The sequence below is a fragment of the Oncorhynchus nerka genome, linkage group LG4 (assembly GCF_034236695.1).
Source record: "Oncorhynchus nerka isolate Pitt River linkage group LG4, Oner_Uvic_2.0, whole genome shotgun sequence".
Lineage (NCBI taxonomy): Eukaryota > Metazoa > Chordata > Actinopteri > Salmoniformes > Salmonidae > Oncorhynchus > Oncorhynchus nerka.
Genome location: NC_088399.1, coordinates 77,942,633 through 77,967,575, shown reverse-complemented (window position 1 = coordinate 77,967,575; position 24,943 = coordinate 77,942,633). Strand labels below are relative to the sequence as shown.

At 46.7% G+C, this 24,943-nt stretch overlaps 1 protein-coding gene across 1 annotated transcript in view; it reads left to right on the top strand.

The window, feature by feature from the left end:
• Positions 1–24,943, top strand: part of atxn1a (ataxin 1a) — a 235,723-nt gene that overhangs the window by 149,374 nt on the left and 61,406 nt on the right. The window contains 1 exon segment of the mRNA XM_065017909.1: positions 20,048–20,142. The gene's annotated coding sequence lies outside the window, so the exon portion shown is untranslated.

Here is a 24,943-nt window from a genome sequence, read left to right as displayed (position 1 = left end):
ACCAAACGGAGTGACATATATATATATATAGGGGAAGGAACCAAACGGAGTGACATATATATATATATATATATATAGGGGAAGGAACCAAACGGAGTGACATATATATATATATATAGGGGAAGGAACCAAACGGAGTGACATATATATATATATATAGGGGAAGGAACCAAACGGAGTGACATATATATATATATATAGGGGAAGGAACCAAACGGAGTGACATATATATATATATATAGGGGAAGGAACAAACGGAGTGACATATATATATATATATAGGGAAGGAACCAAACGGAGTGACATATATATATATATATATAGGGAAGGAACCAAACGGAGTGACATATATATATATATATAGGGAAGGAACCAAACGGAGTGACATATATATATATATATAGGGGAAGGAACCAAACGGAGTGACATATATATATATATATATATATATATATATATATATATATATATATAGGGGAAGGAACCAAACGGAGTGACATATATATATATATATAGGGGAAGGAACCAAACGGAGTGACATATATATATATATATATAGGGAAGGAACCAAACGGAGTGACATATATATATATATATATATATAGGGGAAGGAACCAAACGGAGTGACATATATATATATATATAGGGGGAAGGAACCAAACGGAGTGACATATATATATATATATAGGGAAGGAACCAAACGGAGTGACATATATATATATATAGGGAAGGAACCAAACGGAGTGACATATATATATATATATATATATATATAGGGGAAGGAACCAAACGGAGTGACATATATATATATATATATATATATATATATATAGGGGAAGGAACCAAACGGAGTGACATATATATATATATATATATATATAGGGAAGGAACCAAACGGAGTGACATATATATATATATATATATATATAGGGAAGGAACCAAACGGAGTGACATATATATATATATATATATATATAGGGGAAGGAACCAAACGGAGTGACATATATATATATATATATATATATATAGGGAAGGAACCAAACGGAGTGACATATATATATATATATATATAGGGAAGGAACCAAACGGAGTGACATATATATATATATATATATATATATAGGGGAAGGAACCAAACGGAGTGACATATATATATATATATATATATATATATAGGGGAAGGAACCAAACGGAGTGACATATATATATATATATAGGGGAAGGAACCAAACGGAGTGACATATATATATATATATATATATATATATATATATATATATAGGGAAGGAACCAAACGGAGTGACATATATATATATATATATATATATAGGGGAAGGAACCAAACGGAGTGACATATATATATATATATATAGGGGAAGGAACCAAACGGAGTGACATATATATATATATATATATATATATATATATATATATATATATATATAGGGGAAGGAACCAAACGGAGTGACATATATATATATATATATAGGGAAGGAACCAAACGGAGTGACATATATATATATATATATATATATATATATATATATAGGGGAAGGAACCAAACGGAGTGACATATATATATATATATATAGGGGAAGGAACCAAACGGAGTGACATATATATATATATATAGGGAAGGAACCAAACGGAGTGACATATATATATATATATATATATATATAGGGGAAGGAACCAAACGGAGTGACATATATATATATATATATATATATATATAGGGAAGGAACCAAACGGAGTGACATATATATATATATATATATAGGGGAAGGAACCAAACGGAGTGACATATATATATATATATATATAGGGGAAGGAACCAAACGGAGTGACATATATATATATATATATATATAGGGAAGGAACAAAACGGAGTGACATATATATATATATATATATATATATATAGGGGAAGGAACCAAACGGAGTGACATATATATATATATATATAGGGAAGGAACCAAACGGAGTGACATATATATATATATATATATATATAGGGGAAGGAACCAAACGGAGTGACATATATATATATATATATATATATAGGGAAGGAACAAACGGAGTGACATATATATATATATATATATATAGGGGAAGGAACCAAACGGAGTGACATATATATATATATATATATAGGGAAGGAACCAAACGGAGTGACATATATATATATATATATATAGGGAAGGAACCAAACGGAGTGACATATATATATATATATATATATATAGGGAAGGAACCAAACGGAGTGACATATATATATATATATAGGGAAGGAACCAAACGGAGTGACATATATATATATATATATATATATATATATATATATATATATATATATATATATATATATATAGGGAAGGAACCAAACGGAGTGACATATATATATATATATATATATATAGGGGAAGGAACCAAACGGAGTGACATATATATATATATAGGGGAAGGAACCAAACGGAGTGACATATATATATATATATATATATAGGGGAAGGAACCAAACGGAGTGACATATATATATATATATATATATATATATAGGGAAGGAACCAAACGGAGTGACATATATATATATATATATAGGGGAAGGAAACAAACGGAGTGACATATATATATATATATATATATAGGGAAGGAACCAAACGGAGTGACATATATATATATATATATATATATATATAGGGAAGGAACCAAACGGAGTGACATATATATATATATATATATATATATATATATATATATATATATAGGGGAAGGAACCAAACGGAGTGACATATATATATATATATATATATATAGGGGAAGGAACCAAACGGAGTGACATATATATATATATATATATATATATAGGGAAGGAACCAAACGGAGTGACATATATATATATATAGGGAAGGAACCAAACGGAGTGACATATATATATATATAGGGAAGGAACCAAACGGAGTGACATATATATATATATATATAGGGAAGGAACCAAACGGAGTGACATATATATATATATAGGGAAGGAACCAAACGGAGTGACATATATATATATATATATATATATAGGGGAAGGAACCTAACGGAGTGACATATATATATATATATATATATATATATATATATATATATATATATAGGGAAGGAACCAAACGGAGTGACATATATATATATATATATATATATATATATATATATATAGGGGAAGGAACCAAAGGGAGTGACATATATATATATCTAGGAAAGGAACCAATGGGAGTGACATATATATATACATATATATAGGGAAGGAACCAAAGGGAGTGATATATATATATAATATATATATCTAGGGAAGGAACCAAAGGGAGTGACATATATATATATATATATAGGGAAGGAACCAAAGGGAGTGACATTGATATATATATATGTCACTCCCTTTTGTTCCATTCCTATGGTTTTGAAAAGTGCAAATCAATCCCAGAACAACAGCAAAAAACCTTGTGAAGATGCTGGAGGAAACATATATATATGAGTATATATATCCACAGTAAAACAAGTCCTATATCGACATAACCTGAAAGGCCGCTCAGCAAGGAAGAAGCCACTGCTCCAAAACTGCCATAAAAAAGCCAGACTACGGTTTGCAACTGCACATGGGGACAAAGATCTTACTTTTTGGAGAAATGTCCTCTGGTCTGATGAAACAAATAACTGTTTGGCCATAATGACCATCGTTATGTTTGGAGAAAAAAGGGGGAGGCTTGCAAGCCGAAGAACACCATCCCAACCGTGAAGCACGGGGGTGGCAGCATCATGTTGTGGGGGTGTTTTGCTGCAAGAGGGACTGGTGCACTTCACAAAATAGATGACATCATGAGGGAGGAAAATTATGTGGATATATTGAAGCAACATCTCAAGACATCAGTCAGGAAGTTAAAGCTTGATCGCAAATGGGTCTTCCAAATGGACAATGACCCCAAGCATACATCCAAAGTTGAGGCAAAATGGCTTAAGGACAACAAGATCAAGGTATTGGAGTGGCCATCTCAAAGCCCTGACCGCAATCATGTAGAAAATGTGTGGGCAGAACTGAAAAAGCATGTGTGAGTAAGGAGGCCTACAAACCTGACTCAGTTACACCAGCCCTGTCAGGAGGAATGGGCCAAAATTCACCCAACTGATTGTGGGAAGCTTGTGGAAGGCTACCCAAAATGTTTGACCCAAGTTAAATAATTTAAAGGCAATGCTACCAAATACTAATTGAGTGTATGTAAACTTCTGATCCACTGGGAATATGATGAAAGAAATCAAATCTGAAATAAATCATTCTCTCTACTATTATTCTGACATTTCACATTCTTAAAATAATGTGGTGATCATAACTGACCTAAGACAGGGAATTTTTAATATGATTAAATGTCAGGAATTGTGAAAAACTGAATTTAAATGTGTTTGGCTAAGGTGTATGTAAACCTCCGACTTCAACTGTATACAGGGAAGATAATCAGGGAAGAGATGGAGTCCAGGTGAGTCTGAGGACGCGTAGGTGCGCATAGCGATTTTGACAGGTGTGCGCCATAACGAGCAGCCTGGTGACCTAGAGGTCGGAGAGGGAGCACACATGACAGTGCCCTCTCCCCGCCACCAAAGGGATGATTCTGGTGATCAGGAGCAGACCGGTCACCCCTGCTGAAGCACGGGAACCTGTCGCCGGCCGGGGCGCGGGAACCTGACAGATCGGCTGAGGCAGGGGAGCCTGGCGATCTGTCTGAGGCATGAGAGCCTGTCGCCGGCTGGGGTGCGGGAACCTGACAGATCGGCTGAGGCAGGGGAGCCTGGCGATCTGTCTGAGGCAGGGGAGCCTGGCGATCTGTCTGAGGCAGGGGAGCCTGGCGATCTGTCTGAGGCAGGGGAGCCTGGCGATCTGTCTGAGGCAGGGGAGCCTGGCGATCTGTCTGAGGCAGGGGAGCCTGGCGATCTGTCTGAGGCAGGGGAGCCTGTAGCGGCTGCCGGACCCGACGTCATTCCCACCAAAACAAAAAACACTCCCTGATGCTTCCCTTAGGTGAGGTGTTATTCTGTAACGAGTTCACTGAGAGTCAGGAAGCAAGTGATTTAATCAATAAATGAAAAATAAAACAAAACAAGAAATACGAACAACGCACAGACCTGAAACAGAAACAATAATGCCTGGGGAAGGAACCAAAGGGAGTGACATATAGGGAAGGTAATCAGGGAAGTGATGGAGCCAGGTGAGTCTGACGCTGTGCAGGTGAGTGTAACGAGAGGCCAGAGAGAGAGCACACGTGACACCAGATGCAAAATGTTCCTGTTTTGCCAAATTTAATAGGGTGGGTTAGGTCTGCTCTATACCAAATAAGTTTACCTCCTGAGTCTCTTCCCTGTTTCACACCTGGTAGTTTGGTGGATGGGACTACCAGCTCTCTGTAACCTGGAGGGCAACCAGTGGGTCCATCTCCTCTATACCATGTTTATTGTAGGATGACAATGTCTGTATTTCCAATTACTTTGATGAAGTCTGGGTTCCTGCTCTTTAGGCCAAAGGCAGATGATCTCAGACCTTGTATATTCCAGTATGACATAGTATGACATTCCATTCCATCCTTTCGTGTGGTTTAGGCCCGGACCATTCCAGTAGGTGTAAGCAGAGCCTGTTGAGCATCTGATACATACCTCTTAGGTCACAGGATGGGGCTTGGGCGGGTGTAACAGTGGGGTAGTGCTGCTCTGCTCACAGCCTGGGCATATGTGCGGCTGTTAGGTTGAGGCCCTTTGCCTCAGGGACGGGGGGCAGAAGAGACATAGGTCTGATCTGGGAGCAGCTATATAGGGGGTGGCCAGGGTTTGTTTGGGTGGGTCTCAGCTGGTTGGGATGTGGCTGGTGATGCTGTGGTCTGGAAGTAGGTCCTCTTGGCGCAAGTCCTTTGGGAGGGGGTCTTACAGGTCTGAGAGGGTGTTTCTCTGGTCTGGGAGGAGTGTCTGTTGTTCAGTTGCTCCTGTGTGAAGTGCTGGGGCTGTGGTTCAGGGTGACTTCCTTCAGGGTCCTGGCAAAAGTTGGGATTGCTGCCTTGTAGAGGTGGACCTGGTCATAAAGGCTGTTCAAGTCCAGGGTAGAGAGGTGGGCCAGGTAGACATTAGGGTTTCTCTCTAATTACTCTCTGTTGTTCTGCTGTGTTTGCCTCGTTGTTGTTTTCTCTCTTTCTGTCTATCTGGTTTAAAGTGCCTGTTACAGGAGTGCATGTCTGCAGCACGGTGAGGTGTGTGTGTGTGTGTGTGTGTGTGTGTGTGTGTGTGTGTGTGTGTGTGTGTGTGTGTGTGTGTGGTGTGTGTGGGTGTGTGTGTGTGTGCCTGCCTGCCTGCCTGCCTGCTTGAGAGAGAGAGAAGAGAAAGGCTCTAAGATGGGTTGTGGGTGTGTCTCTTCCAACCTGCACATCCTATCAGGACAGAAAGCAGATAGAGTTCAAGGTTTCATGTCATAGTCTTGGAAGAACATTTGGACTCTGACACAAACAATTCAACTTTTCCGTTTGTTTTCCCCTTGTGTTCAATGTTTGGGAGAAAACCATGCCATCGCCAAGGAAAGGTGAAGACACAAACTTTCATTCTCTTTCAGAGCAGTATACTGTCACAACAATGCATTTTGAGGGTTTCTTCCCCTTTGTGTTGGAAAGCTCATAATTTCTTTAATTTGCTACTGTCAAAGAAGCAGTGTTGTCAAGGGAGGGTAAATTGAGCCTATTCACTGTCGAAGAAAGGAGATGACACGGTTTGCCTACCTGTGCTGGCTGACTCAGGATTGGTGGGCATTCCTGTCAGTCAGGCATGTAAAGAGGTAAACAGGAGTTTGGGTCGCTCTTAACCAGTGTGATTAGGTCTCTCTCTCTCTCTCTCTCTCTCTCTCTCTCTCTCTCTCCCTCTCTCTCTCTTCCATTCATTCCACAGTGTGTGTGGTAATCTGAGAGGTACCATTGGCTCCCACACTATAGTCAGATCTTCTTACAGGTCTTTGTCCCGGCTGACGTGTCAGAACCGCGCCAGGGAAATGATCCAGACCTGCTATCTCTCCATCACTATCTCTAGCACAAAGCTGCTGAAAAGAGGCATAAAGGAGGAGAGGGTGAATGGAGGTATGAAGGAGGAGAGGAGAGGGTGAATGGAGGTATGAAGCAGGAGAGGAGAGGAGAGGGTGAACAGAGGTATGAAGAAGGAGAGGGTGAATGGAGGTATGAAGGAGGAGAGGAGAGGAGAGGGTGAATGGAGGTATGAAGGAGGAGAGGAGAGGAGAGGAGAGGAGAGGAGAGGAGAGGAGAGGAGAGGAGAGGAGAGGGTGAATGGAGGTATGAAGCAGGAGAGGAGGAGAGGGTGAACAGAGGTATGAAGGAGGAGAGGGTGAATGGAGGTATGAAGGGGAGAGAAGAGGGTGAATGGAGGTATGAAGCAGGAGAGGAGAGGGTGAACAGAGGTATGAAGGAGGAGAGGAGAGGGTGAACAGAGGTATGAAGGAGGAGAGGGTGAATGGAGGTATGAAGGAGGAGAGGAGAGGGTGAATGGAGGTATGAAGGAGGAGAGGAGAGGGTGAATGGAGGTATGAAGGAGGAGAGGAGAGGGTGAATGGAGGTATGAAGGAGGAGAGGAGAGGGTGAATGGAGGTATGAAGGAGGAGAGGAGAGGGTGAATGGAGGTATGAAGGAGGAGAGAGAGAGGGGTGAATGGAGGTATGAAGGAGGAGAGGAGAGGGTGAATGGAGGTATGAAGGAGGAGAGGAGAGGGTGAATGGAGATATGAAGGAGGAGGGGAGAGGGTGAATGGAGGTATGAAGGAGGAGAGGAGAGGGTGAATGGAGGTATGAAGGAGGAGAGGAGAGGGTGAATGGAGGTATGAAGGAGGAGAGGAGAGGGTGAATGGAGATATGAAGGAGGAGAGGAGAGGGTGAATGGAGATATGAAGGAGGAGGGGAGAGGGTGAATGGAGGTATGAAGGAGGAGAGGAGAGGGTGAATGGAGGTATGAAGGAGGAGAGGAGAGGGTGAATGGAGGTATGAAGCAGGAGAGGAGAGGGTGAACAGAGGTATGAAGGAGGAGAGGGTGAATGGAGGTATGAAGGAGGAGAGGAGAGGGTGAATGGAGGTATGAAGGAGGAGAGGAGAGGGTGAACAGAGGTATGAAGGAGGAGAGGGTGAATGGAGGTATGAAGGAGGAGAGGAGAGGGTGAACAGAGGTATGAAGGAGGAGAGGAGAGGAGAGGGTGAATGGAGGTATGAAGGAGGAGAGGAGAGGAGAGGGTGAACAGAGGTATGAAGGAGGAGAGGGTGAATGGAGGTATGAAGGAGGAGAGGAGAGGGTGAATGGAGGTATGAAGCAGGAGAGGAGAGGGTGAACAGAGGTATGAAGGAGGAGAGGAGAGGGTGAATGGAGGTATGAAGGAGGAGAGGAGAGGGTGAATGGAGGTATGAAGGAGGAGAGGAGAGGGTGAATGGAGATATGAAGGAGGAGAGGAGAGGGTGAATGGAGATATGAAGGAGGAGAGGAGAGGGTGAATGGAGGTATGAAGGAGGAGAGGAGAGGGTGAACAGAGGTATGAAGGAGGAGAGGAGAGGGTTAGTGGAGGTATGAAGGAGGAGAGGAGAGGGTGAATGGAGGTATGAAGGAGAGGAGAGGAGAGGAGAGGGTGAATGGAGGTATGAAGGAGGAGAGGAGAGGGTGAATGGAGGTATGAAGGAGGAGAGGAGAGGGTTAGTGGAGGTATGAAGGAGGAGAGGAGAGGGTGAATGGAGGTATGAAGGAGGAGAGTATGGGGTAAATGGAGGTATGAAGGAGGAGAGGAGAGGGTGAGTGGGGGTATGAAGGAGGAGAGGAGAGGGTTAGTGGAGGTATGAAGGAGGAGAGAGAGAGGGTGAATGGAGGTATGAAGGAGAGGAGAGGAGAGGGTGAATGGAGGTATGAAGGAGGAGAGGAGAGGGTGAATGGAGGTATGAAGGAGGAGAGGAGAGGGTTAGTGGAGGTATGAAGGAGGAGAGGAGAGGGTGAATGGAGGTATGAAGGAGAGGAGAGGAGAGGGTGAATGGAGGTATGAAGGAGGAGAGGAGAGGGTGAATGGAGGTATGAAGGAGGAGAGGAGAGGGTTAGTGGAGGTATGAAGGAGGAGAGGAGAGGGTGAATGGAGGTATGAAGGAGGAGAGTAGAGGGTAAATGGAGGTATGAAGGAGGAGAGGAGAGGGTGAGTGGGGGTATGAAGGAGGAGAGGAGAGGGTGAATGGAGGTATGAAGGAGGAGAGGAGAGGGGTGAATGGAGGTATGAAGGAGGAGAGGAGAGGGTGAATGGAGGTATGAAGGAGGAGAGGAGAGGGTGAATGGAGGTATGAAGGAGGAGAGGAGAGGGTGAATGGAGGTATGAAGGAGGAGAGGGAGAGGGTTAGTGGAGGTATGAAGGAGGAGAGGAGAGGGTGAATGGAGGTATGAAGGAGGAGAGGAGAGGGTTAGTGGAGGTATGAAGGAGGAGAGGAGAGGGTGAATGGAGGTATGAAGGAGGAGAGTAGAGGGTAAATGGAGGTATGAAGGAGGAGAGGAGAGGGTGAGTGGGGGTATGAAGGAGGAGAGGAGAGGGTGAATGGAGGTATGAAGGAGGAGAGGAGAGGAGAGGGTGAATGGAGGTATGAAGGAGGAGAGGAGAGGGTGAATGGAGGTATGAAGGAGGAGAGGAGAGGGTGAATGGAGGTATGAAGGAGGAGAGGAGAGGAGAGGGTGAATGGAGGTATGAAGCAGGAGAGGAGAGGGTGAATGGAGGTATGAAGGAGGAGAGGAGAGGGTGAATGGAGGTATGAAGGAGGAGAGGAGAGGGTGAGTGGAGGTATGAAGGAGGAGAGGAGAGGGTGAATGGAGGTATGAAGGAGGAGAGGAGAGGGGTGAATGGAGGTATGAAGGAGGAGAGGAGAGGGTGAATGGAGGTATGAAGGAGGAGAGGAGAGGGTTAGTGGAGGTATGAAGGAGGAGAGGAGCGGGTGAATGGAGGTATGAAGGAGGAGAGTAGAGGGTAAATGGAGGTATGAAGGAGGAGAGGAGAGGGTGAGTGGGGGTATGAAGGAGGAGAGGAGAGGGTGAATGGAGGTATGAAGGAGGAGAGGAGAGGGTGAATGGAGGTATGAAGGAGGAGAGGAGAGGGTGAATGGAGGTATGAAGGAGGAGAGGAGAGGGTGAATGGAGGTATGAAGGAGGAGAGGAGAGGGTTAGTGGAGGTATGAAGGAGGAGAGAGGAGAGGGTGAATGGAGGTATGAAGGAGGAGAGGAGAGGGTTAGTGGAGGTATGAAGGAGGAGAGGAGAGGGTGAATGGAGGTATGAAGGAGGAGAGTAGAGGGTAAATGGAGGTATGAAGGAGGAGAGGAGAGGGTGAGTGGGGGTATGAAGGAGGAGAGGAGAGGGTGAATGGAGGTATGAAGGAGGAGAGGAGAGGGTGAATGGAGGTATGAAGGAGGAGAGGAGAGGGTGAATGGAGGTATGAAGGAGGAGAGGAGAGAGGGTGAATGGAGGTATGAAGGAGGAGAGGAGAGGGTGAGTGGGGGTATGAAGGAGGAGAGGAGAGGGTGAATGGAGGTATGAAGGAGGAGAGGAGAGGGTGAATGGAGGTATGAAGGAGGAGAGGAGAGGGTGAATGGAGGTATGAAGGAGGAGAGGAGAGGGTGAATGGAGGTATGAAGGAGGAGAGGAGAGGAGAGGGTGAATGGAGGTATGAAGCAGGAGAGGAGAGGGTGAATGGAGGTATGAAGGAGGAGAGGAGAGGGTGAATGGAGGTATGAAGGAGGAGAGGAGAGGGTGAGTGGAGGTATGAAGGAGGAGAGGAGAGGGTGAGTGGAGGTATGAAGGAGGAGAGGGTGAATGGAGGTATGAAGGAGGAGAGGAGAGCATGAGGCTGCCAGGGATAGTGTGAGGAAATGCCTTTTAGTAACATGTATAAGCGTGCCTGTGTCTGTTTGTGTGTTTATGCCTGTGTGTGTGCCTACGTGGTACTGTATGTTTGTGATCATGTTCATCAGTGTCTATGTCCGTGAGCCTCCCTGTGTGTGAAATAGGTGTCTGCAGGCTGAGATCACACACAGCGGGAGGCTCCAGTTGTCTGACCCTTGCCTGGGAGGATGAGCTCATCTCTTTAGACCATAACAACCCTGTCTCTCTCTCTCTCGCTCTCTCTCTCTCTCTTTTTCTCTCTAGCTCTCTCTCGCTCTTGTTCTCTCTCACGCTTAGCTATGACCTTGGATTGGCTGAGGTGCCGGCCATGCATACTAAGTAGGATGTGTGTGTGTGTGTGTGTGTGTGTGTGTGTGTGTGTGTGTGTGTGTGTGTGTGTGTGTGCACTTAGGAAAAGCAGCAGAGTGAGTGATATCCACTGCTGTCAGACCACAGAAGAGAGAGCAGGACAGTTGCATTATGTATGCTATACAAACATTCAGAACGACTCCATATGGTTAGACAGCCGTGCTGAAAGGAAACAATGAGACACTTATTCAATCTATTTATGAGCACAACATATATGCAGAAAGAACTGCGAAGGGAGGGGGAGGGAGGGTGTGTGGGTGGTTGGGTGCAAGGGAGAGACAGAGTCTGGGATGGATGGAGGGAGGGTGTGTGTGAGGGATGGAGAGAGTCTGGGAGGGATGGATGGATGGATGGAGGGAGGGTAGGTTACCTCCTCTCTGTAGTTGGCCAGGGATGGATGGATGGATGGATGGAGGGAGGGAGGGTAGGTTACCTCCTCTCTGTAGTTGGCCAGGGATGGATGGATGGAGGGAGGGAGGGAGGGAGGGTAGGTTACCTCCTCTCTGTAGTTGGCCAGGGATGGATGGATGGATGGATGGATGGATGGATGGATGGATGGATGGAGGAAGGGAGGGTAGGTTACCTCCTCTCTGTAGTTGGCCAGGGATGGATGGATGGATGGATGGAGGGAGGGAGGGAGGGTAGGTTACCTCCTCTCTGTAGTTGGCCAGGGATGGATGGATGGAGGGAGGGAGGGAGGGAGGGTAGGTTACCTCCTCTCTGTAGTTGGCCAGGGAGGGAACTCTGCCTTTCTATAACACCTAATCATGTGTGTGCTTTTGTGTGTGTGTATGCGTGTGTGTTCGACTGTGAAATAGGGTTTCCTGGAACACCCACGCTACTCACCCCACTCACCTCCGTCTCCCCTCTCTTCACCCCTCCTCAACCTCCACCCTTCCTGCCTCACTACATTCCCAGTGTGCAGCTGTGTTTCTCTCTCTGCCAGGCTGGAGGGAGGGAGGACTGGAGGGAGGGAGGGCTGAACGGAGAGAGTGAGGGATGGAGGACTGGTGGGAGGGAGGGCTGGAGGGAGGGAGGACTGAACGGAGAGAGTGAGGGATGAGGGAGGGCTGGAGGGAAGTAGGGAGGGCTGGAGAAAGTGAGTGATGGAGGGAGGGAGGGTGGGATGGCTGGAGGGAGGGCTGGAGAGAGTGAGTGAGGGAGGGAGGGAGGGGGCAGGGCCAAGACATACAGGTTAAGAGAGTCTGAAGAATGCTAACAGGCAAATCATTGGGCAATTAAAAATACTCAGCAGTGAGGAGCTGCTTCCCCCTGCCTCGCTGCCAAGCTACAGAGAAGAGAGAACGCTCGCTGGCTCGCTGGCTGGCTGGCTGGCTGGTTGATTGGCTGGCTTGCTGGGTCTCTGACTGGCTGGCTTGATGACTGGATGGCTGGTTGACTGACTGGATGGCTGATTGACTGACTGGATGGTTAGCTGGTTCTCTGGTTGGCTGTCTGATTAGCTGGGTCTTTGACTGGCTGGCTGGCTGGCTGGCTGGCTGGCTGGTTAGCTGGCTGGCTGGGTCTCTGACTGGCTGGATGGCTGACTGGCTGACCTATTGGATGGCTGGTTGGTTCTCTGGTTGGATGGATAGATGGCTGGCTGGCTCTCTGACTGACTAAACGGCTGGCTCGGTGAAGAAACGCTCAATGCTTGCCTAACACTGCCTGACCCTTTCAGAACAATGCCTTGTCTTGTCTTGCACAAGCCCTGGCTGGCACTGGTGTTGTCTTTTACTCCTCTTTGTCCCATATAAGTGCCTCGGAACGTTAGGCAGAGAGGAAATGTGTGTGTGTGTGTGTGTGTGTGTGTGTGTGTGTGTGTGTGTGTGTGTGTGTGTGTGTGTGTGTGTGTGTGTGTGTGTGTGTGTGTGTGTGTGTGTGTGTGTGTACACATGCAGACAGAGGAAGGGTTGTATAAGGCTGCTGTGCTGGCATAGAGGACATGACAGAATACACTGTGTTCAGGGACTATACTGCCAGTCTGTGTGGAGACAACTGGGTTAGAGGACAGGTAGATATGAATCAGACAGGTAGATATGAATCAGACAGGTAGATATGAATCAGACAGTGCTGTGGTAGCAGTCAAGGATGGGAGCTGGGGAGAGGATTCTATCTAGGATTCCATTTTTGCTTTTTTTTGTTCATTCTTTTCGGCTTGTTTTTGTTCACTTTAGTTTGTTTCAGTCATTCAATGAGAGTAGAAAGGATGTTGAAAATAACATTGTTCCCATTCAAACAATAGTGGGAAATAACTGTATAACTGTATGTCAAATACTTTACATCAAGGCCAGCAAAGTATGCTTTCATCTTATACTGAACAAAAATATAAACGCAACATTCAACAATTTTACGATTTTACTGAGTTACAGTTCATATCAGGAAATCAGTCAATTGAAATAAATGAATTAGGCCCTAATCTATGAATAATAGTCACCCACATGATGCCATACATGTGGTATGGGACAGTGAGGCCGGTTTTGAGGCACTGCCAAATTCTCTAAAACAACGTTGGAGGTGGCTTATGGTAGAGAAATTAACATTAAATTCTCTGGCAACTGCTCTGGTGGACATTCCTGCAGTCAGCATGCCAATCGCACACTCCTTCAAAACTAGAGACATCTGTAGCATTGTGTTGTTTGACAAAACTGTACATGTTATAGAGGACTTTTATTGTCCCCAGCACAAGGTGCACCTGTGTAATGATCATGCTGTTTAATCAGCTTCTTTATATGCCACACCTGTCAGGTGGATCGATTATCTTGGCAAAGGAGAAATGCTCACTAACAAGGATTTGAGAGAAATAAGGTTTTTCTGCATATGGAAAATGTCTGGGATCTTTTATTTCAGCTCAGGAAACATGGGGCATGCTGCTTTATATTTTTGTTCAGATGTAGTAGAGCTGCGATGAAAGATTCCTCTTCTCCATTAATGCGTGGTACAATATGTGCTTGTCTGTGAGAGAACGGACAGGAATGAGAACGCAGCTAGAGAATCGGGACTCCACTCATGCACATTATAGATACAATTCCACCTGAAAGGAATGAGAGTCAGTTACAGTTGGCCCCTGAGATTGAGGTTGAGGGATGATGTTAGACTTTCTGGGGGTATTCAGAAACCCCCACAACCCACATCCAGCCGTTCCTCCCTCTCTCCCTGTTGGTCTGAAGTGGTGGAGAGCTCTGCATTTTTCTGATTGAACCAGCTGTCAGACATTATGTCAGCCCCAAAGAATTCTGGGACAAATATGTGGTACTTTCAGAGATGAAGTGAGGACATGGTTCAGACTGTGTAATGGAACCCCAAGTGGTTTCCCTCTTATTTGAACCCTTGCTGGGTCTTAGGAAATCCTAATCAAGGTGGATGTGAGCCATGCACCTCCGGTCCCTGACGACAGAGAAATGTTGTTTACCACGATACCATCCCATTAAAACACACACTCTCTCTCTCTTTCTCTCTCTCTCTCTCTCTCTCTCTCTCTCTCTCTCTCACTCTCTCTCTCTCTCTCTCTCTCTCTCTCTCTCTCTAAAAAAATAAAAATATTCAAGTATGTGTCTATTCTTGTTTATGACTTACGGTTACGACAAGCACTCCTTGTGGGAGCGATTGGCTGAAAAATGCAACTTTTCACAAAATTCTGAAGGTAATTTGTGCTGAGAGTGCCCCTTTGAACCGACTGCTTGCGGTTACACAGTCCATTACCACTGTCTATTATAAGACACTTTATTTCCTCAGTATCACGTTGTGTGTTGGTTTCATATGGAGGAAGGGATGCTTGGCAACTGTCTTAATGTATGTGGGTGGATAACAAGTAAAGAGCTCCATCTCTATGGGGGAGAAAAAACATCTTCCCTCTCTACATCTCATCTACACACGCACGCACGCACACACACACACACACACACACACGTCTCGTCTACAATATTGTAATCAGAGCAGGCCAATTAACTGATGTGTTATAGTGTAATAGTCCTGCGGTGGAGAGGCTGAGTGGCTGATTGAATTGCAAAGCAGAGTGGATCAGACAGCCTGCAGCACTGAATAGAAGGTGAAGCGGAGGTGTATTTGTGTGTGTGTGTGTGTGTGTGTGTGTGTGTGTGTGTGTGTGTGTGTGTGTGTGTGTGTGTGTGTGTGTGTGTGTGTGTGTGTGTGTGTGTGTGTGTGTGTGTGTGTGTGCGTGTGTGTGTGCGTGTGTGTGTGTTTTTGTGTGTGTGTATGTCTGCCAAACATCACGAAGTAGCTGAAGCCTCTCAAACACAGCTCTCACAAGGAATGACTAACTGACAGACAACACTTGTGTAAGTTCTAGAGGTGTAGGGGCATAGAACAACTCCCCTTGTTTCCCACTGCATGGCATACGGAGCCTGTGTGTTCTAGTTTCTACACTATAGATCTGCAAGTCTGGAGTTTGATTGACAGGTAAGAAGCCTGTTCAGATAACAGATGGAACACTACTCATCAAATGCCAGTCAGTCAGTCAGTCAGTTATTCATTCAGTCAGTTATTCAGTCATTCAGTCAGTTATTCAGTCAGTCAGTCAGTCACTCAGTTAGCTAGCTAGTCGGTCAATCAATCAGTCAGTTATTTAGTCAGTCACTCAGTTAGCTAGCCAGTCAGTCAGTCAATCAGTCAGTCACTCAGTTAGCTAGCCAGTCAATCAGTCAGTTATTTAGTCAGTCACTCAGTTAGCTAGCCAGTCAGTCAGTCAATCAGTCAGTTATTTAGTCAGTCACTCAGTTAGCTAGCCAGCCAGTCAGTCAATCAGTCAGTTATTTAGTCAGTCACTCAGTTAGCTAGCCAGTCAGTCAATCAGTCAGTTATTCAGTCAGTCACTCAGTTAGCTAGCCAGTCAGTCAGTCAATCAGTAAGTTATTTAGTCAGTCACTCAGTTAGCTAGCCAGTCATTCAGTTAATCAGTCAGTTATTTAGTCAGTCACTCAGTTAGCTAGCCAGTCAGTCAGTCAATCAGTCAGTTATTCAGTCAGTCAGCCGGCCAGTCAGTCTGTCAGTCAGTCAGCCGGCCAGTCAGTCAGCTGGCCAGTCAGTCAGTCAATAAGCCAGACTGTCTTTCAGTCAGCCCGCCCGCTCGGCAGTCAGCCAGTCAGTCACTAAGCCAGTCAGTCAGTCAGTAAGTATGTCAGTCAGTTGACAATAACCCTGTTTCCAGACCAGTATTCACAGAGCATAAGTTTATTAGGAGGGAGAAGCCTGCAGTTCCTGATGATCCAGGCACTAACCAACAGAGGGCACTGTACTGTATCTGAATGACACACTGCATTCCATACTGTGTCAACCCTCCCTCCCTCTCACAGGTTATGAACTTCCAACTATGATAATAGAGAGAGAATGTCTGTCTGGCAGCAAAGACAGGGAGAAAGAATCAATATGTTTCTATGAGAGTGCAAAGCTGTGGGCTTATGTTACACCAGGGAGAGAGTCCAGGACACACACTGTGCTTCTCCTCCACACTGCCCACAGAAATTGATGGCGAGAGAGAGGACGTGGGCTTGAGGGATTTGTGGGGAGAGAGAGAGAGAGAGAGAGAGAGATCTCACATAGTGGCCGAGGATTACCAGACACCAACTGGCAAAGGAATCATTCACGGGTATTAAAAGAGTGTGTGAGAGAGGATAGAGGGGGGCGAGAGAGAGACAGAGAGGGAGGGAGACAGAGAGAGAGTGAAAGGAGGCGAGAGAAAATGAGAGGCAGATGGGCACAGGAGGCAGCACACCAAGCTCGCTGTGAAGACAACTTTGTGGTTTGTTCATGCCAGAAACAGAAGGGGGATCTGTGATCTGTAAATGTCAGCAGAAAGGGACAGAGTTAAGGGAGAGTAGTGACAAGTGGTGCTGAGTAGAGCTGGCTAGACATCAGTCAACAAGACACTCAATTTGGCCCCAAATCTGGACTTCATTCAATCACTCAGTCAGCGTAATCATTCAAAACATGATTACTATTCAGCCCAAGGTCTGGTTTATTCACAGTGCAGATGCTGAGGCTTCATTCACACATAGACATCTTCAGAAACAATCTCTGCTCTCAAGTTCCTGCAGCTAAATTATCTGAGATACTGTGAATTCATCATTTACAAACAAACAGACATATTGTGGGTATTATTGATCTACCTGCCTTTCAGGGTACCATAACACTGACTGACTGACTGGCTAACTGACAGACTAGCTAACTGACTGACTGGCTAATTTACTGGCTAACTGACCGGCTAACTGACTGCCTGGCTGACTGACTGACTGATTGTCTGACCGACTGACTGGCTAACTGACTGACTGGCTGGATAACTGACTGACTAACTAACTGACTGGCTAACTGACTGACTAACTAACTGACTGGCTAACTGACTGACTGGCTAACTAATTGACTGATTGGCTAAATGACTGTATGATTGGCTGACTGACTAACTGGCTAATTGACTGACTGGCTAACTGACTGACTAATAGACTGACTGACTGTTTGGCTAACTGACTGAGTGACTGACTGGCTGGCTAACTGACTGAGTGACTGGACTGACTGGCTAACTGACTGACTGACTGGCTAACTGACTGACTGACTAATTGGCTGACTGGATAATTGACTGGCTTGCTAACTTACTGACTGGCTAACTGATTGGTTAACTGGTTGTATGATTGGCTGACTGACCGACTGGCTAACTGACTGACTGACTAACTAACTGACTGACTGTCTGGCTAACTGTCTGAGTGAGTGACTGAATAACTGACTGATTGACTGACTGGCTAGCTAACTGACTGACTGGCTAATTTACTGGCTAACTGGCTGCCTGGCTGACTGACTGACTGACTGATTGTCTGACTGACTGACTGGCTAACTGACTGACTCACTAATTGACTGACTGGCTAATTGACTGACTGGCTAACTGACTGACTGGACTGACTGGCTAACTGGCCTGACTGGCTAACTGACTGACTGACTGGCTAACTGACTGACTGACTGTATGTCTCTCTCTCTCCCTGTCTCCCTGATTGTGAGGCCAATAGTATGTCTAGGGAGGATGTACTATAATACTGCAGCTCAGATACACAACAGCAGTATGAGAGTAGGCTGGAGATTAGCTGTCTGTCTGTCTGTCTGTCTGTCTGTCTGTCTGTCTGTCTTGTCTGTCTTGTCTGTCTGTCTGTCAGTTACTCTGCCTGTCTGCCTGTCTGCCTGTCTGTAGTTCTATCCGTCTGTCAGTTGGTCTGTCTGTCAGTTAGTCTGTCAGTTAGTTAGCCTGTCTGTCAGTTGGTCTGTCAGTTAGTCTGTCAGTTAGTTAGCCTGTCTGTCAGTTGGTCTGTCTGTCTGTCTGTCAGTTAGTTAACCTGTCTGTCAGTTGGTCTGTCTGTCTGTCTGTCAGTTAGTTAGCCTGTCTGTCAGTTGGTCTGTCTGTCTGTCTGTCTGTCTGTCTGTCTGTCTGTCTGTCTGTCTGTCTGTCTGTCTGTCTGTCTGTCTGTCAGTTAGTTAACCTGTCTGTCAGTTAGTCTGTATTTCTATCCGTGTGTCAGTTAGTCTGTCTGTGTGTTCTGTACTCTACATCAAAGCCCTGAGTCTCTAAATTGAATCTGATGTGTGTGTTGGAGGGGGGATGTTTGTGGGATGTGCACATTTTGTAGTACTTCTGCGTTTCTGTTCATGGAAATACAGTGAGATTATCATGTGAAATTGTACAGTTTTCATTTGCACTGAAATTGATGAAACCATGTCAATGGCTGCCTCTTTTCACAGCTTCTGACCTGTGACTACATGTCTCTCTCTCCTCAGCTAGTGTCTACCTGTCTCTCTCTCCTCAGGTGGTGTCTATACCTGTCTCTCTCTCCTCAGCTAGTGTCTACCTGTCTCTCTCTCCTCAGGTGGTGTCTATACCTGTCTCTCTCTCCTCAGCTGGTGTCTACCTGCCTCTCTCTCCTCAGGTGGTGTCTATACCTGTCTCTCTCTCGTCAGCTAGTGTCTACCTGTCTCTCTCCTCAACTAGTGTTTACCTGTCTCTCTCCTCAGCTAGTGTCTACCTGTCTCTCTCCTCAACTAGTGTCTACCTGTCTCTCTCCTCAGCTAGTGTCTACCTGTCTCTCTCTCCTCAACTATTATCTACATGTCTCTCTCTCCTCAGCTAGTGTCTACCTGTCTCTCTCTCCTCACCTAGTGTCTACCTGTCTCTCTCTCCTCACCTAGTGTCTACCTGTCTCTCTCTCCTCAGCTAGTGTCTACCTGTCTCTCTCTCCTCAGCTAGTGTCTACATGTCTCTCTCTCTTCAACTATTGTCTCTACCTGTCTCTCTCTCCTCAGCTAGTGTCTACCTGTCTCTCTCTCCTCAGCTAGTGTCTACCTGTCTCTCTCTCCTCAGCTAGTGTCTACCTGTCTCTCTCCTCAGCTAGTGTCTACATGTCTCTCTCTCCTCAACTATTGTCTACCTGTCTCTCTCTCCTCAGCTAGTGTCTACCTGTCTCTCTCTCCTCAGCTAGTGTCTACATGTCTCTCTCTCTTCAACTATTGTCTACCTGTCTCTCTCTCTCCTCAGCTAGTGTCTACCTGTCTCTCTCTCCTCAGCTAGTGTCTACCTGTCTCTCTCTCCTCAGCTAGTGTCTACCTCTCTCTCTCTCCTCAGCTAGTGTCTACCTGTCTCTCTGTCCTCAGCTAGTGTCTACCTGTCTCTCTCTCCTCAGATGATGTCTATACATGTCTCTCTCTCCTCAGCTAGTGTCTTTACCTGTCTCTCTCTCCTCAGGAGGAAGTAGTGCTTCGTTCTGACTGGAGGATCCCTCCATGGGCTGTACCACCCGTTGACCTACAGGAGGTATCAGAGGAGCTCCACTGAATGAGGTAGAAGCACCCTAAAACCCTCCTCACCCCCTCCCCTATCATTGAATGAACACATCCGTTTCTGCCTGCGTATGTGTCGTGAAAGTGGCATCTGAGTCGTGGGACCGTTGTTGCTATGTGTCTTTATACCTTCATCAATGCTGTGATATCCACAGTCAAGAGACAAAATCAGTTTGGGGACTGGGCTGGTTACGTCATGTTTTGGGTCAGAGTGAATGTAGGCAAACATTGTTTCTATTCTAGCAGTTCTTTTTGTCACTCAAGCGGAGAGAGATGTAGCATCCTCTGTAGTAGACAACAAGCATCAGGATGGGGTCTCAAGGGGAGGCTTTTTACTCTTCTCTACTTCCTGTTTACGGTTTAATTTGACACAGTGCGCTTTTACTGTGTGTGTGTGTGTGTGTGTGTGTGTTTTGACACAGTCACGTTGTCATACAGTCATACAGTCAATGTGTCTGTTGATTCATTTAACCTGGAGTAGCTTTATTAACAGTTCAAATAAACCTGTCTCACCGCATACCAGACGAGACCAGACGAGACCAGACCAGACCAGACCAGACTAGACTAGACTAGACCAGACCAGACCACACTAGACCAGACCAGACCAGACCACACTAGACCAGACCAGACCACACTAGACCAGACCAGACCAGACTAGACCACACTAGACCAGACCAGACTAGACCAGACTAGACCAGACTAGACCACACTAGACCAGACCACACTAGACCAGACCAGACTAGACCACACTAGACCAGACCAGACTAGACCACACTAGACCAGACCAGACCACACTAGACCAGACCAGATCAAACTAGACCAGACCAGACTAGACCAGACCAGACCACACTAGACCAGACTAGACCAGACCAGACCAGTCCAGACTAGACCAGACCAGACCAGACTAGACCAGACCAGACCAGACTAGACCAGACCAGACCAGACTAGACTAGACCAGACTAGTCCAGACTAGACCAGACCAGACCAGACTAGACCAGACCAGACCAGTCCAGACTAGACCAGACCAGTCCAGACTAGACCAGACCAGACCAGACTAGACCAGACCAGACCAGACTAGACCAGACCAGACCAGACTAGACCAGACCAGACCAGACTAGACCAGACCAGACTAGACCAGACTAGACCAGACCAGACCAGACTAGACCAGACCAGACCAGACTAGACCAGACCAGACCAGACTAGACCAGACCAGACCAGACCAGACTAGACCAGACCAGTCCAGACTAGACCAGACCAGACCAGACTAGACCAGACCAGACCAGTCCAGACTAGACCAGACCAGTCCAGACTAGACCAGACCAGACCAGGCAGCTTCACTCTGCTAGAATCTCCTTGTAAATTGATGTGTATTTGATTTTAATATGAGTGAAGTGGGAGAGGAGTCAGTCAGTGGACATCCTGTACTGTGGGCTGATTTCGTACAGTGTGTTTGTTTCTGTGTGTGTGAGTGTGTGCGTGTGTGTGAGTGTATGTGTGTGTGTCTGTCTGCTAGCTACAGCTACTGTATGCTCGGCTCACTGGAGTGGCTCCCTCCCTGTGTTTCCTAGTCTCTGATTGGAGGAAAGGGAATAGGGAATCTGCCTAACAACAGAGCTGTTGTATATTGTTTAGTAAACAACACGGGGGCTCTCCCTAGTGAAGCAGCACAACTCCAGACACACACACACATACAAACACACACAGACACACACACCTCCAGGAAAATAGATTTGCCTGAGTTCTTCCTGTAAGAAAAGTTCTCTCCTGGGAGAGCTATGAAAGAAAAACACCTCATAAAACAGTGCTTGGAGAAAAATACATGCATCCTTCTGAAAGTCACACAATCTATTAACATGGTTACGTAAGCTTCAGACTATGCATGTTCAGCTCGGTCATACCCTACAGATCAAACAAGAAATTGTTAACCCCTTCACTACATTGACCTATAAACAGCATATAGATATTATACAGATATGCTGTACAGTAAATCTGAATGTACAACAGTAGCAAAGATGAACGTGACCATGGACAGGAGAGAGGACATCCTCACGAGGTGATATAGGACAGTACTTAGCAGCAATGTGATTACTTCATAGTTAATGTATGGTAATGGTTATGTCCCATGTATGATAAATGTGGAGCTAATGTGTTTCAGACAGTGTCGGTGAGACCCCAATGGTTCCTGAGTGTGTTTTAATGGGTAGAGTTTCTCTATATTATTGGTTAAATCAGGCTGAATGAATAGGCGCAGGGGGCGCAGGGGGAGTTGGGATATGCAAGAGACACATTACCATTACACACTATAAGAAACAGGACAAAAATAAGCACCCCACAAACAATGAATTAAAACTCCAGAAGGGCTTGATTCACAGGGTTAGTGATTCATCTCAGTCATTCTACCTTCACAGATGCCTAAAGCACTAGCACTATGATGAAAGAGTCATCCTGAAATACACAGTACCAGTCTAAAGTTAGGACACGCCTCCTCATTCAAGGGTTTTTCTTTAGTTTTACTATTTTATACATTGTAGAATAATAGTGAAGACATCAAAACTATGAAATAACAGATATAGAATCATGTAGTAACTAAAAAAGTGTTTAAGATTCTGTGTGTGTGTGTGTGTGTGTGTGTGTGTGTGTGTGTGTGTGTGTGTGTGTGTGTGTGTGTGTGTGTGTGTGTGTGTGTGTGTGTGTGTGTGTGTGTGCATACTCTGCTCTCTGCCACTGTGTTTTTGTTGACAAGATTTAGGAACATTGTCGCTCCCTTCTGTTTATACCTGGTACTTCAGCCTGTACTACCAGCAGGGAAGGTAGATCCCTCCACCCCCCAGCAGACACGTCACTCTTATCCCCCCTGGGATGACTGGAATTGGGGAGAGTTTTACTGCAGACCCCCTGCTAGCTCCACAGGGAATCAAATTAAGGATGTCTGTAATTCTATTTATATGGTCTTCCCTCTCTGTGTCCCTCCCTCTCTCTGTGTCCTATAAGGCTGTCTGTTCCTGTCCTGCTGGGCTTTCACACTACACTGACCACCCCCCTCCTTCCCTTCTCTCCTTCCCCCGCTTCCACTATCCCTTCCCTCCTTCCCTCTTCCCCCGCTCCACTATCCCTTCCCTCCTTCCCTCTTCCCCCGCTTCCACTATCCCTTCCCTCCTTCCCTCTTCCCCCACTTCCACTATCCCTTCCCTCCTTCCCTCTTCCCCCGCTTCCACTATCCCTTCCCTCCTTCCCTCTTCCCCCACTTCCACTATCCCTTCCCTCCTTCCCTCTTCCCCCACTTCCACTATCCCTTCCCTCCTTCCCTCTTCCCCCACTATCCCTTCCCTCCTTCCCTTCTCTCCTTCCCCCGCTTCCACTATCCCTTCCCTCCTTCCCTCTTCCCCCACTTCCACTATCCCTTCCCTCCTTCCCTCTTCCCCCACTATCCCTTCCCTCCTTCCCTTCCCTCTTCCCCCACTTCCACTATCCCTTCCCTCCTTCCCTCTTCCCCCACTTCCACTATCCCTTCCCTCCTTCCCTCTTCCCCCGCTTCCACTATCCCTTCCCTCCTTCCCTCTTCCCCCACTATCCCTTCCCTCCTTCCCTTCTCTCCTTCCCCCGCTTCCACTATCCCTTCCCTCTTCCCCCGCTTCCACTATCCCTTCCCTCCTTCCCTCTTCCCCCACTTCCACTATCCCTTCCCTCCTTCCCTTCCCTCTTCCCCGCTTCCACTATCCCTTCCTCCTTCCCTCTTCCCCCACTTCCACTATCCCTTCCCTCCTTCCCTTCTCTCCTTCCCCCGCTTCCACTATCCCTTCCCTCCTTCCCTCTTCCCCCGCTTCCACTATCCCTTCCTCCTTCCCCCGCTTCCACTATCCCTTCCCTCCTTCCCTCTTCCCCCACTTCCACTATCCCTTCCCTCCTTCCCTCTTCCCTCTCTTCCTCCTTCCTTCCCTCTCTTCCCCCTTCCCTCTCTTCTGCCTTCCCTCTCTTCCTCCTTCCCTCCCTCCCCACCCCTTCCCTCTCTTCCTTCTTCCCTTCCCTTCCCTCTCTTCCTTCTTCCCTCCCCACCCCTTCCCTCTCTTCCTCCTTCCCTCCCCACCCCTTCCCTCTCTTCCTCCTTCCCTCCCCACCCCTTCCCTCTCTTCCTCCTTCCCTTCCCACCCCTTCCCTCTCTTCCTCCTTCCCTCCCCACCCCTTCCCTCTCTTCATCCTTCCCTCCTTCCCTCCCCACCCCTTCCCTCTCTTCCTCCTCCTTCCCTCCCCACCCCTTCCCTCTCTTCCTCCTTCCCTCCCCACCCCTTCCCTCTCATCCTCCTTCCCTCCCCACCCTCCCTCTCTTCCCTTCCCTCACTCCCCCTCTCTTCTGCCTTCCCTCTCTTCCTTCCCCCTTCCCTCTTTCCCTCCTCCCCTTCCCTCTATCCCCTTCCCTCTCTTCCTCCTTCCATTCCCTCCTTTCCCCTTCCCTCTCTTCCTTCTTACCCCTCCCCCTTCCTTCCCCCTTCCCTCTTTCCCTCCCCCCTTCCCTCTATCCTCTTCCCTCTCTTCCTCCTTCCCCCTTCCCTCTTTCCCTCCTCCCCTTCCCTCTATCCCCTTCCCTCTGTTCCTCCTTCCCTCCCCACCCCTTCCCTCTCTTCCTCCTTCCCTCCCCACCCCTTCCCTCTCTTCCTCCTTCACTTCCCTCCCCACCCCTTCCCTCTCATCCTCCTTCCCTCCCTCCCTCCCCACCCCTCCCTCTCTTTCCCTTCCCTCACCCCCCCTCTCTTCTGCCTTCCCTCTTTCCCTCCTCTCCTTCCCTCTATACCATTCCCTCTCTTCC